This window comes from Quercus robur, chromosome 2 (genome assembly GCF_932294415.1).
Source record: "Quercus robur chromosome 2, dhQueRobu3.1, whole genome shotgun sequence".
NCBI classification, from domain to species: domain Eukaryota; kingdom Viridiplantae; phylum Streptophyta; class Magnoliopsida; order Fagales; family Fagaceae; genus Quercus; species Quercus robur.
In genome coordinates, this window is record NC_065535.1 from 64086527 (window position 1) to 64098828 (window position 12302).

Sequence of the window (12302 nt, forward strand, 5' to 3'; positions counted from 1 at the left end):
AAGGCCCCACTTAAAATTTTCGCCTAAGGCCCCCAGAGTTGTTAAGCCAACCCTGCATGTTGTAATTAATTCTCAAAAAAAAAAGAAAAAAAAAAGGTCATGTGATTAAAAGTACATGTGAATGATCTTTCAACTATTGTGTGGTCAGTTGGAGGAAGTTTTCTATTTCATGAGTTTTCTATTCTTTAATAGCAAAGAGATAATGTATAAATTAAAAAGGAAAAGAAATAACATATAGATGGAAGTAAGATAAATTGGACAATAGAAAATAGCGTACCGTAATTTAATTAATTAATTATTTTTTATCATAGTTAAGCTATGTCTATTATCCATTTTTTATAAGTCTAATATTTTTTTATTGAGAATTATCTTAATAATTAATAAGTCACATGATCAAAACCAATTGCATGACATATAATACAAATGTAGAGCCACTCGGTGTAATCACAACTTTTAAGATATAATTTTGAATATATATATACACAGACATGCACACTTTTGTTTCAAAAATTTCCAAAATAAATAATGTTATTGTGCAACATAAATGACTTGCCAATATGTAAATGCCTAGTATATAAAGTAACATGTTGGCTGATAAATCTTCAAGATATAAGTTGTCCAATATGAGCTATTCCGAGTTCCCACTACTAATTTTGCTCCAAATTTCAATAACCTAAGGTTGTTGCCACATGTGCGTATTTGTTTCATAAAAAAAAGGAACAAAAACAAAAAAGCTTTTGACACATGGCACATTCCTTGAGAATGAAATAAAATATTCCTTTTTTAAAGAGGAATACTTTTTCATTTAGTGTTTCACCTCAACAAAATTTTTCATCATTTGTTTTATTAATTTTAGTATTCTTTTATATTAAAAAAATATTAATGTTTTCCATCGAATACATGGAAGCATGAATTGTACCTCCTAATGTCAATTTTTTTTTTTGTGGAGAAACTCCTAATGTCAAATTGGTTCCAAACTCTTGAACACCATTATATAATTAGACACGACTTACCTCCAATTTACTAGAGCTAACATGATGCAAACACATGTCCAATTTTTGCCTTTATGTTCATATAGTGTTAGCTCTAGTGCACTGGAGCCAAGTCTTACCTTATAAGATTAACCTACCATCATCATTGAATGTGAAAATGAATTCTATTATTGCTTTTATTTATTTATAATCTATAATATACATAAAGCAAAAGATATTTGATAGGTTGACCTCATGATATCGTGGCACATAATCTTTTTAGGTCTCACAATTGCATATGTATAGGGCCATTAAGCCATAGCCTAGTGAAAGAGAGATGAGGCCCAGTTGATGAAGGGGGCCCACTTGGGGCCCAACCCATATTATACCAAGAGCTTCACTTGGCCCAACGTCACTTGCCAAGGAGAATTTCATCCAAAATTGTCTTGTCAAGGAGAACTTGACCGAAGTATATGGCCGAGGAACTACAATGCTCAGGAATGCTTCATGACCAAGCACATTCCTCAAGATATGACACTAATTACGAGAAACGACCGCAATGGTGGTGTCAGAGAGAGACAATGGGGTTCTATGCATTAATTGCTAAAGTGACCAGTATGAGCAGTAAGCTAGACATGTACTCCCATCATGATTCCAAAAATGGAATATGATGTCTAGTAGGGCAAGGCTCCTATCATTACAAGCCCACTACTTATTACATTTGGATAAAGAGGAGATGGGGTCAAGAAAAATTAGGTTGAGGGAGAGAAATTGGAGACTAGAGAGAAACCTACCAGTTCTCCATTGTTGCATGTAGGTGCTTGAGGAAGAAACTAACTTAGGTAGTCTCATAGGTGAGTGTTTTTGGGTCCTATATCAACTCAACCATCTTGTTTCTGAGTTTGGTCCTCTTGGGCTTCCCATTGTGAGCTATCCCTTCATTCTCACATAAAAATTAATTGTGACATTAGTCTAACTCAACCAAGGTTGATCCGTCACTTCCATAGTTGCAATTAAAAAAAACACCTACATGTACTTATAGTCACATGACATTCTCAATGAGTCATGTAACTTACTTAAATAATACAAGTTGATGTTTTTTTAACCACTACGCAGTGGGTTGTATAAAAATCTTGTGTGTGTGTGTGTATTTAAAGTTAATTTCATTTTTTTTTGATAGATTTTCAATCTGTGGCATCTGTTTTTGTGATTTTTGTTCTCTATCATAAAACCGAGACACTAATCGGTTTTTGCGTGTAGGCAAGGATTGAACTTCGGATTTCTTATTCAACTATCATAGATTTTAATAGTTGAGTTAACTGGAATGCACAAGTCTATTTCATTTTTGAAACCTCCATTAAAATTCCATATACAAAAACAATTGTAATAAATTCTTATTTCGGGTGTGTTTAGATATCGCTTATTTTACTGAAACTGAAAACTTATTATTGAAAGTACTGTAGATAAAGATAAAAGTTAATTGAAATAGTACAGTGGGGCTCATGAATAGTACCAAAAAGTACAGAGGGGCCCATGAATAGTAGCAAAAATAAGCTGAATAGTAAAATAATTTTAATTTTCCATCCCAATCCAGATGCACACTTCTTCTTAAAAACATGTCTATTAATAACTACCATAATTATCAATTTTTAATATTAGACAAAAAAAGAAAAAGAAAAAAAATTATGTGAAACTTTCTCGTGAATTTCATTGGTTATAGATTAATTAGAAGAATTAAAGTTCAAATCCTCTTCTCCACTATTGTAATTACTAATTATCAAAAACGAGATAATTACTATAAACACTACAAGAATTTTGGTCTTTTGCGACCAATGTTTTAGCGACGACTAAAAAGTCATCACTATTAGGCATACATTAGCGACGATAATAAATGGTCATCGCTAATAAATGTATTGTAGCGACAACACTAAGGTAGTCGCTAAAAAGTCGTCACTAACGCCATGGAGGGAATTTTATTTACTTTTGGAAAATGGAGGGAAACTTTTAGCAACGACAATAAATTTTGTTGCGACGACATTTACGTCGCTAAAATAAGGTTTATTTTAACAACGACATCTGTCGTCGCTAATAATCATCTTTAGTGACGACCTTATGTTTCATCACAGATATGTGGCCAAAAATATATAGTAAGTATATTATATATATGCTTTATTTATTAGCGATGACACATTAGTGGTCGCTATTAGAAGGCTATTAGCGATGACACAACATGTCGTCGCAAATATATCTACCTAAATATAATGGAGGGTAAAATTTTCACTCTCAAAAAGTGATGGGAATTATTGGAGGGAAGCAGATTATATATTAGCAACGAATTCGGTCGTCGCTATAAGGGATCTTTTAATGAAGACAAAGATTGTCGTCACTAATATGTGGCTAAAACAATTTTGATAAAATATGATTTTTTTTTTTTTTATCAAATCCTCCAAATGCCTCTTAAAATATTTAAAACCACATAAATTCCTTTAAAATATTTGAAATGATTAAAATACCATTAACCTCGTCAAAATGACCAAAATACCCCCAAACTTATCGAATGACCAAAATAAACTTGAAACCTCCAAAGTAACATAAAACTTTCAAATCCGTTAAAATATATATATATATATATATGAGACAACGGAGGGCTTGTTGCTTCAAAATACTCTCAAATCATAATGTTACCTATAAGGACACGATTCGCAACGAACCACAACAGTGTTGGGTTCGCACGTAAAAAGGCCCAGACAATATCATTTGTAGAGAATGGGTTTGAAAGGCTAGGCCTTGGTTACCTGGCGGTGGGTTTTTTGTGGTGTACATACACGGTTAAGGTGTTTACACCCCTTCAGTCTTTCTCCTGGAGGTGGGCTGGGAAGGCCATTTTTTCCAGCCCACCTCCAGGAGAAAGACTGAAGGGGTGTAAACACCTTAACCGTGTATGTACACCACAAAAAACCCACCGCCGGGTAACCAAGGCCTAGCCTTTCAAACCCATTCTCTACAAATGATATTGTCTGGGCCTTTTTACGTGCGAACCCAACACTGTTGTGGTTCGTTGCAAATCGTGTCCTTACATTACCCATTTGAAACTTGAAATCAATAAAATAATAAAAATTGAGAAAGTTCTGATTCCACTCAAAATACTGACTAATTCTCATAGTTATCAAAATGTGAATCGTATCGCGAATCAATTTTTTATTTTTCTGTATCATGTGTCATAAGAAAGGTATTAGTCAATATGAAAGGTACATTCATTATAAATTCATAATATATTCAATTAATAACCAATTCAATCATCAATTATGTAATAATATTTACCAAAAGTAAGTAAATAAATCAAATTAAAATATATTTATAACATACATATTCAAATTAATTAAAATCAGAGGTGATAATACATGATGTATGAGCGAAAATAATAAAAATTTTCATCATTTTGCCTAATCAACTTTATCTAAGTCAATGATAACATGACGTTCATCATCTTTCAAAATTATTTCTTTATTAAATTTTTCTAACAACTACTCCAATACCCAATAATCCACTGAAAACCTTCCCACTGAACCTAATTTCACAAAGTCTAGTAGTCTCGAAACCATCTATTAAGTTTGACCAGGCATGACCAACTTTGACTGTGACTTTCTCTATTTCTAAAAGTTGGATTGTGACCATAATTTACTAGAAATAACATTTCATTACACTCTTCAAATCCAACTGTTAGATTTCAAATCTAAGTATGGTGTGAGATGGACATGTGTTGTGTATCTATATGACTATGTTCTCTTAATCTAACCATCCAATTGGTCACAAATTTCACCAAAACCAATATGTCACCATACTTTTCAATCCCAATGATCAAGATTCGAATATGAATTTCACAAAGTCTACTGTTCTCGGTACCGTCTATTAAGTTTGACCGAGTTTGACCAACTTTAACTAAACTTTGACAGCGCATTTCCCTAAATCCGCCCATTTGATTGTGACCATAATTTACTAGAATTAACCTTTCATTACACTCTTTGAATCCAACGGTTAGATTTCAAATCTAAAGATGGTGCATGATGGATGTGTGTTGTGTACCTTTACGGAAATGTTCTCTCAATCTAACCATCCAATTGTTCTCAAATTTCACCAACACCAATATGTCACCATACTTTTCAATCCCACTAATTAAGATTCAAATATGAATTTAACAAAGTCTAGTGGTCTCGGGACCATCTATTAAGTTTGACCAACATTAACTATACTTTGACCGTGCCCTTCCCTAAATCCAACCATTTCATTGTGACCATAATTTATTGGAATTATCCTTTCATTACACTCTTCGAATCCAATGGTTAGAATTCAAATATAAGGATGGCGCGTGATGGACATATGTTGTTTACTTTTATGGCTATGTTTACTCAATCTGATCATCCAGTTGTTCTCAAATTTCACAAACACCAATATATCACCATACTTTTCAATCCCAATGATCAAGATTCGAATATGAATTTCACAAAGTCTAGTGGTCTCGAGACCATTTATTAAGTTTGACCGGGTTTGACCAATTTTAACTAAACTTTGACCACGCCTTTCTCTAAATCCAACCATTTGATTGTAACCATAATTTACTAGAATTAACTTTTCATTACACTCTTTGAATTCAACGGTTAGATTTCAGATCTAAGGGTGGCGCATAATGGACGTGTGTTGTATACCTTCATAGCAATGTTCTTTTAATCTGACCATCTAATTGTTCTCAAATTTCACCAACACCAATATGTCACCATACTTTTCAATCACAATGATCCAGATTCGAATATGAATTTCATAAAATCTAGTGGTCTCAGAACCATCTATTAAGTTTGACCGGGTTTGACCAACTTTAACTAAACTTTGACCATGCATTTCTTTAAATCCAACCATTGATTGTGACCATAATTTACTAGAATTAACTTTTCATTGCACTCTTTGAATCCAACGGTTAAATTTCAAATCTAAGGATGGCACGTGATGGACGTGTGTTGTGTATCTTTATGGCAATGTTCTCTCAATCTAACCATCCAACTGTTCTCAAATTTCACCAACACCAATATGTCACCATACTTTTCAATCCCAATGATTAACATTCGAATATGAATTTCACAAAGTCTAGTGGTCTCGGGATCATCTATTAAGTTTGACCAGATTTGACCAATTTTAACTAAACTTTGACCGCGCCTTTCTCTAAATCCAACCATTTGATTGTAACCATAATTTACTAAAATTAACCTTTCATTACACTCTTTGAATCCAACGGTTAGATTTCAAATCTAAGGATGGCGCATGATTGACGTGTGTTGTGTACCTTTACGACAATGTTCTCTCAATCTGACCATCTAATTGTTCTCAAATTTCACCAACACCAATATGTCACCATACTTTTAAATCCCAATGATCCAGATTCGAATATGAATTTCAAAAAGTCTAGTGGTATTAGGACCATTTATTAAGTTTGACTAGATTTGACCGAGTTTGACCAACTTTAACTAAATTTTGACCGCGCCTTTCTCTAAATCCAACTATTTGATTGTGACCATAATTTACTAGAATTAACATTTCATTACATTCTTTGAATCCAATGGGTGGATTTCAAATATACGGACGGCGCGTGATGGACGTGTGTTGTGTACCTTTATGACAATGTTCTCTCAATCTGACCATCCAATTGTTCTCATATTTCACCAACACCAATATGTCACCATAATTTTCAATCCCAATGATCAAGATTCGAATATGTATTTCACAAATTCTTGTGGTCTTGAGACCATATATTAAGTTTAACCGGATTTGAACAATTTTAACTAAATTTGACGGTGCCTTTCTCTAAATCCAACCATTTGATTGTAACCATAATTTACTAGAATTAACCTTTCATTACACTTTTTGAATCCAGCGGTTAGATTTCAAATCTAAGGATGGTGCGTGATGGACGTGTGCTGTGTACTTTTACGGCAATGTTCTCTCAATCTGACCATCCAATTGTTCTCAAATTTCACCAACACCAATATGTCACCATATTTTTCAATCCCAATGATCCAAATTCAAATATGAATTCCACATAGTCTAGTGGTCTCGAGACCATCTATTAAGTTTGATCGGGTTTGACCGGGTTTGACCAATTTTAACTAAACTTTGACCGCGCCTTTTTGTAAATCCAACCATTTGATTGTAACCATAATTTACTAGAATTAACCTTTCATTACACTTTTTAAATCCAACGGTTAGATTTCAAATCTCAGGTTGGCGTATGATGGATGTGTGTTGTGTACCTTCATAGCAATGTTCTCTCAATCTGGCCATCTAATTGTTCTAAAATTTCACCAACACCAATATGTCACCATATTTTTCAATCCCAATGATCCAGATTCGAATATGAATTTCATAAAATCTAGTGGTCTCAGGACCATCTATTAAGTTTGATCGGGTTTGACCAACTTTAACTAAACTTTGACTGCACCTTTCTCTAAATCCAACCATTTGATTGTGACCATAATTTACTAGAATTAACCTTTCATTACCCTCTTGAAATCCAATGGTTAAATTTCAAATCTAAGTATGGTGTGAGATGGACATGTGTTGTGTATCTGTATGGCTATGTTCTCTCAATCTGACCATCTAATTGGTCTCAAATTTCACAAACACCAATATGTCACATACTTTTCAATCCTAGTGATCAAGATTCGAATATGAATTTCACAAAGTCTAGTGGTCTTGGGACCATCTATTAAGTTTGACCGGGTTTGACCAATTTTAACTAAACTTTAACCTCGCATTTCTCTAAATCCAACCATTTGATTGTGACCATAATTTACTAAAATTAACCTTTCTTTATACTCTTTGAATCCAACGGTTAGATTTCAAATCTAAGGATGGCATGTGATGGACGTGTGTTGTGTACCCTTATGGCAATGTTCTCTCAATCTGACCATCAATTGTTCTCAAATTTTATTAACATTTTTACAACAAATTTTAAGTGATAGGTTGTTACTGATTGTTATTGTTAGGGCAAAAAAGTAATGTTAGCGTTAGGTTCAAATTTAAACCAATAACAACAAATCACCTATGATTTGTTGCGAAAATGTTGTGAATGTAACACTTGTCATAAAAAAATGTGTGTGTGTGTGTGTTTTTTTTTTTTTTTTTTAAATTGTCTTTGAAAACTTGAAATACATTCTAGGTTTAGAATAAATTAATTTAGTTTCTATATGTAGCACTTCTCATAATAAAAATGTGTGTTTTTATTGTCTTTGAAAACTTGAAATACATACTGGATTTAGAATAAATTAATTATTTTCCATATATTGTTGTAGCATTTCTCAATTGTGATTTCTTATTCTTTATATTATTTTTCCTTTCTTTCATCCATACGTTTTTTTTTTTTCTTATTTTTTCTCCTCCACACATGTATACCGGTGTACCATTTTAGAATTGCCACTATTTTTAAACAAAAAAAATTATATAATTATAATATTAATGAATCTAATAGTATATATATATATATATATATATTTGAATGTTTATAAATTTAATTGTTGGTAACAATCCATGTAATATGTTATGCATCTTTATAAATGATAAAAGTAACAAGTTAGTTTATATTTTGCAAAAAAAGTAACTAGTTAGTTTATATCTAACCCAACGGGCTTATAAGTTATATATATAATTTAAAAAAAAAAAAAAAGTGAAAGAAAAGACCATGAGACAAGACATGACAACATTAAAAAGAAATGGTAAATGATACATTGATGGACACGTTGGGAGTAAAAAAATGATTAAAAAAATTAGAAATTTGTGGATGGAAATCCAAAAACTCTTTCTCTAGTTGTTTCTCCTCCACATGTTTTGGGATTCTTCCACTTCTCTCTTTATAATTTATCCATTTAGACATTTGATTTTATTTTGGAATTATGCTAAGACCACATAAATAGGCATAATTTTGTACCACAATTTACTATATAATGAATTGTGATTGACAAAAGTGTGTCTGTGGATCATGTGAGAACACACTTTTACTAATCACACTTTTACTTATTCTTCATCGAGTTTAATTCATTATCCATGGCCGTTAAGGTTTAGTCAAAGAAACAAAATATTTTGGTACTAGTCAATATCAGTGTACCATTTCAGAATTACCGCTATTTAAAAAAAAAATTATATATTCATAAATTTGAAAGTGTGTGTATATATATTCATAAATTTGAAAGTGTGTGTATATATGTATATATACACACACTTTCATATTTACAGATTTAATTATTTGATAGAAACCGTATATTTTATTATGGATCTTTACAAATACATGTTACAACACTTACAAGTTTATAAGTTAAAAATAAAAAAATAAAAAAAATAAATAAAGTAAAGGACTTGTAACTTTTATTAAAAAGTTAAACAAAACCACAAAATATCAATTAAAATTAGTAAATGAGATAGTTAGTAGGGACGTTGGGATTTGCCTTGGTTAGCAAAATAGTATTAAATATATATATATATATATATATTTTAAAACTAATTAGTCAAAGAGGGTTTCAGCTAAAAAAAAAAAAAAAAAAAAAAAAAAACCTAGTCAAAGAGGGTGATAAAACCCAAAAAATGACAACCTACTTTTACTGTTTTTTCACTTCTCCCAACCACTTTTTAAGTTTTCCACTCAGACACGTTAATAGCTTCTCAGTTTTTACTTAGAGCAATGTTAGGGACACAAAAAATTTCACAATTTTTGTCACAATTTGTCATGTGGTGAGTTATAAGTGGTAGAGGTTTGGACCCACCATTTGACCTTCACCATTCACAACTTGCCATGTGACAAATTGTTACAATAATTGTGAAATTTTGTGTGTATCTAACATTTTCCTTTTTAATTATTCAGTTCTTCTTATAGTTTTTACTTATTAGGCGCGAATTGAAATTTTTTAAAGTACCCAAATTAAAAAAAAATGTAAACAGACCCCCCTTTTTTTGGAACCTGTAAACAAACCCAAATGTACAGTTTCTTTTTTGTTTTTTCACGTTCTTTCTCTCCTTTCCTCATGACTCAACCTCCACAAATCGGTAAGCTCTCTCTCTGTCTCACTGTCAGTATTTGTTTCTTCTCCATTCCCTAATTCTATTTTCTCTCTTTCTTGTGTAGTTCTAGAATTTCATAATGAAAATTGTGATTGATTTTTTTTTTTCCAATTCTGAATGTTCATCTATAACAAAAGCTTTTCTTTTCAGTTCTAAAAGATTAATTGGATCTATACTTTCATTGTTCCCTCTTTGCTGTTCTCTCTCAAAGGTAATTTTAGAGATTTTGATTTTGATTTTTTTTTTAAATTTTAAATTTTCAATGATCTATACTTTCATGTTAAGAAAGCATGAACTAACCCTGTGATTAAAAGCTCTTTCTTTTCTTTATTTCAGTTTTTTTTTTTTTTTAATTTTTTTTAATTTTGATATTGTGAGTTTTTGGGTTGGAAGCCATGGGCACAGTAAGCTATTCGTACACTCTGTTATTTGGATTTGAAAGAACATGTGCACCATAGTTTTAGATTTTATATTGTGGGTCCTTATAATATAATATATTATTATTATTATTATTATTATTACGAAACATGGTGAGGAAGATGACTTCTATTGCTTATTTTATTAGATATGAATTTAGCAAAATAATGGGAAGGGAAGTGTTGTGTTCTTACGGAATCTTCGCTTCTTTAAAATAAAAGTGAGTGAAATTTTTTGCATGTCATTTAATAGCTAGCTACAAGGCACTGCAATAGTAGGACTAATGGACTGTAAGTAACAAATCATAGGAAGAATCTCCAATAATGGTAGATTTTGACTTTTAAACATTCAACTTAGGGGCAGAGAAGCTCTAATAGTGAAAATGGCTTTGTGAGTCAGCTTGTATACATAATTGATATATTGTGAATCTATTCTATTTCTCATAAGCTAATTGAAGCTATCCAAGTTGCAAAACTTCCATCACAAAAAAAGTTCAAGGTGCTTAGTCTGGATAACTATGTTTCTTGCATATGGTGGGAATATGTTTCGTCCCCATAGTCCACTTTTGTAGTAGTTAGTATAATCTTTTATATAGTTATCTTTATCATTGTATAGACTTTGAATAAATTACTTTATCAAAATGTTACTGACCATAATATCATATTTTGCCTAATATCTTTTGATATGTTCCTTGTTATGACTGTTAATTTGGACTTATTTCTTTTGTAGAATGAGTCTTGATTCAGATTAAGTTTTGTTAAATACATAAAGCTTTCATATCTTTTCATCTATGATATTTTTAAAAAATATAAATGTAAAAATTTTACTTGAATGTTAAAACTATTTAGTAAGTATTTTTGTCATCTATTTTAGTTGACCTTTACATTGGTTTATGCTCATTATTTCAGGTTAAAATGTCTCGTGCCTTGGGTTACAATCTTACATATGATGTCGAGGGGAGATACATTTCATTGCAACAAGTTTTAGCTTGGCAGCATATCTTCATGAGCAATATGTTATTATTTGATTAGTATTTGAGAGAATAAATTGGAACTTAAATTATGTAATGATATTGAACTTGGGTATGTTTTCCCTTATTAGTAGTTATTGATTGAGCAATTATTATGCTTATATGAGTATTTGTGATTTAAAATTTGTGATGTTGTGATTTATTATTTTCCATCAGGTACCCATGTAAAATTCAAAATGTAAATTTTATAGTAAAATTCAAAATGTAAATTTTATAGAAAAATTCAAAAAAATGTAAAATGTTATTAGTGACGACATTGTCGTCGCTAATATTTTATCATATCATCAGTGACGACAAACAATATCATCACTAACATGCAAATTTTAGTGATGACACGTTTGTGGTTAGTAATATATTATTATCTATGACGACAACAAGCGTTGTCGCTAGTAATGACATATAAGCGACAACAAAAATGTCGTTGTTAATAATAATCTACTAGCGATGACAAAAAAATTCGTCACTACTAATGAGCTAGTAGCGACGGCATTTCGTCTTGGGTTCTTGAGTTATTTATGACGACAATTGTCACTATTAGCAATGACTTTGTCATCGTTAATAGTATTGTATTTGCGACGACATTAATATCATCACTAAAAAACTTTTTTGTAACCAAATTCGTTTAACGAAAGTTAGCGACGACATTTTTCGTCGCCAATATAATTAGCGACGATATTTAAAGCATTAGCGACGACTATATGCCATCGCTAAAGACCAAATTTCTTGTAGTGAAAGCAACAAAAAAAAGCCATTAAACTTCTAGTTTTTTCTAAATATTCAGTAAAAAAAGA

At 31.3% G+C, this 12302-nt stretch overlaps 1 long non-coding RNA gene across 1 annotated transcript; it reads left to right on the forward strand.

Moving 5' to 3' along the window:
• Window positions 1-10145: 10145 nt before the first annotated feature.
• On the forward strand, window positions 10146-11612 carry LOC126706967 (uncharacterized). Its single transcript, XR_007648776.1, has 2 exons — window positions 10146-10275; window positions 11390-11612. It is a non-coding gene; the product is annotated as an uncharacterized LOC126706967 (long non-coding RNA).
• The last annotated feature ends 690 nt before the right edge of the window (window positions 11613-12302 follow it).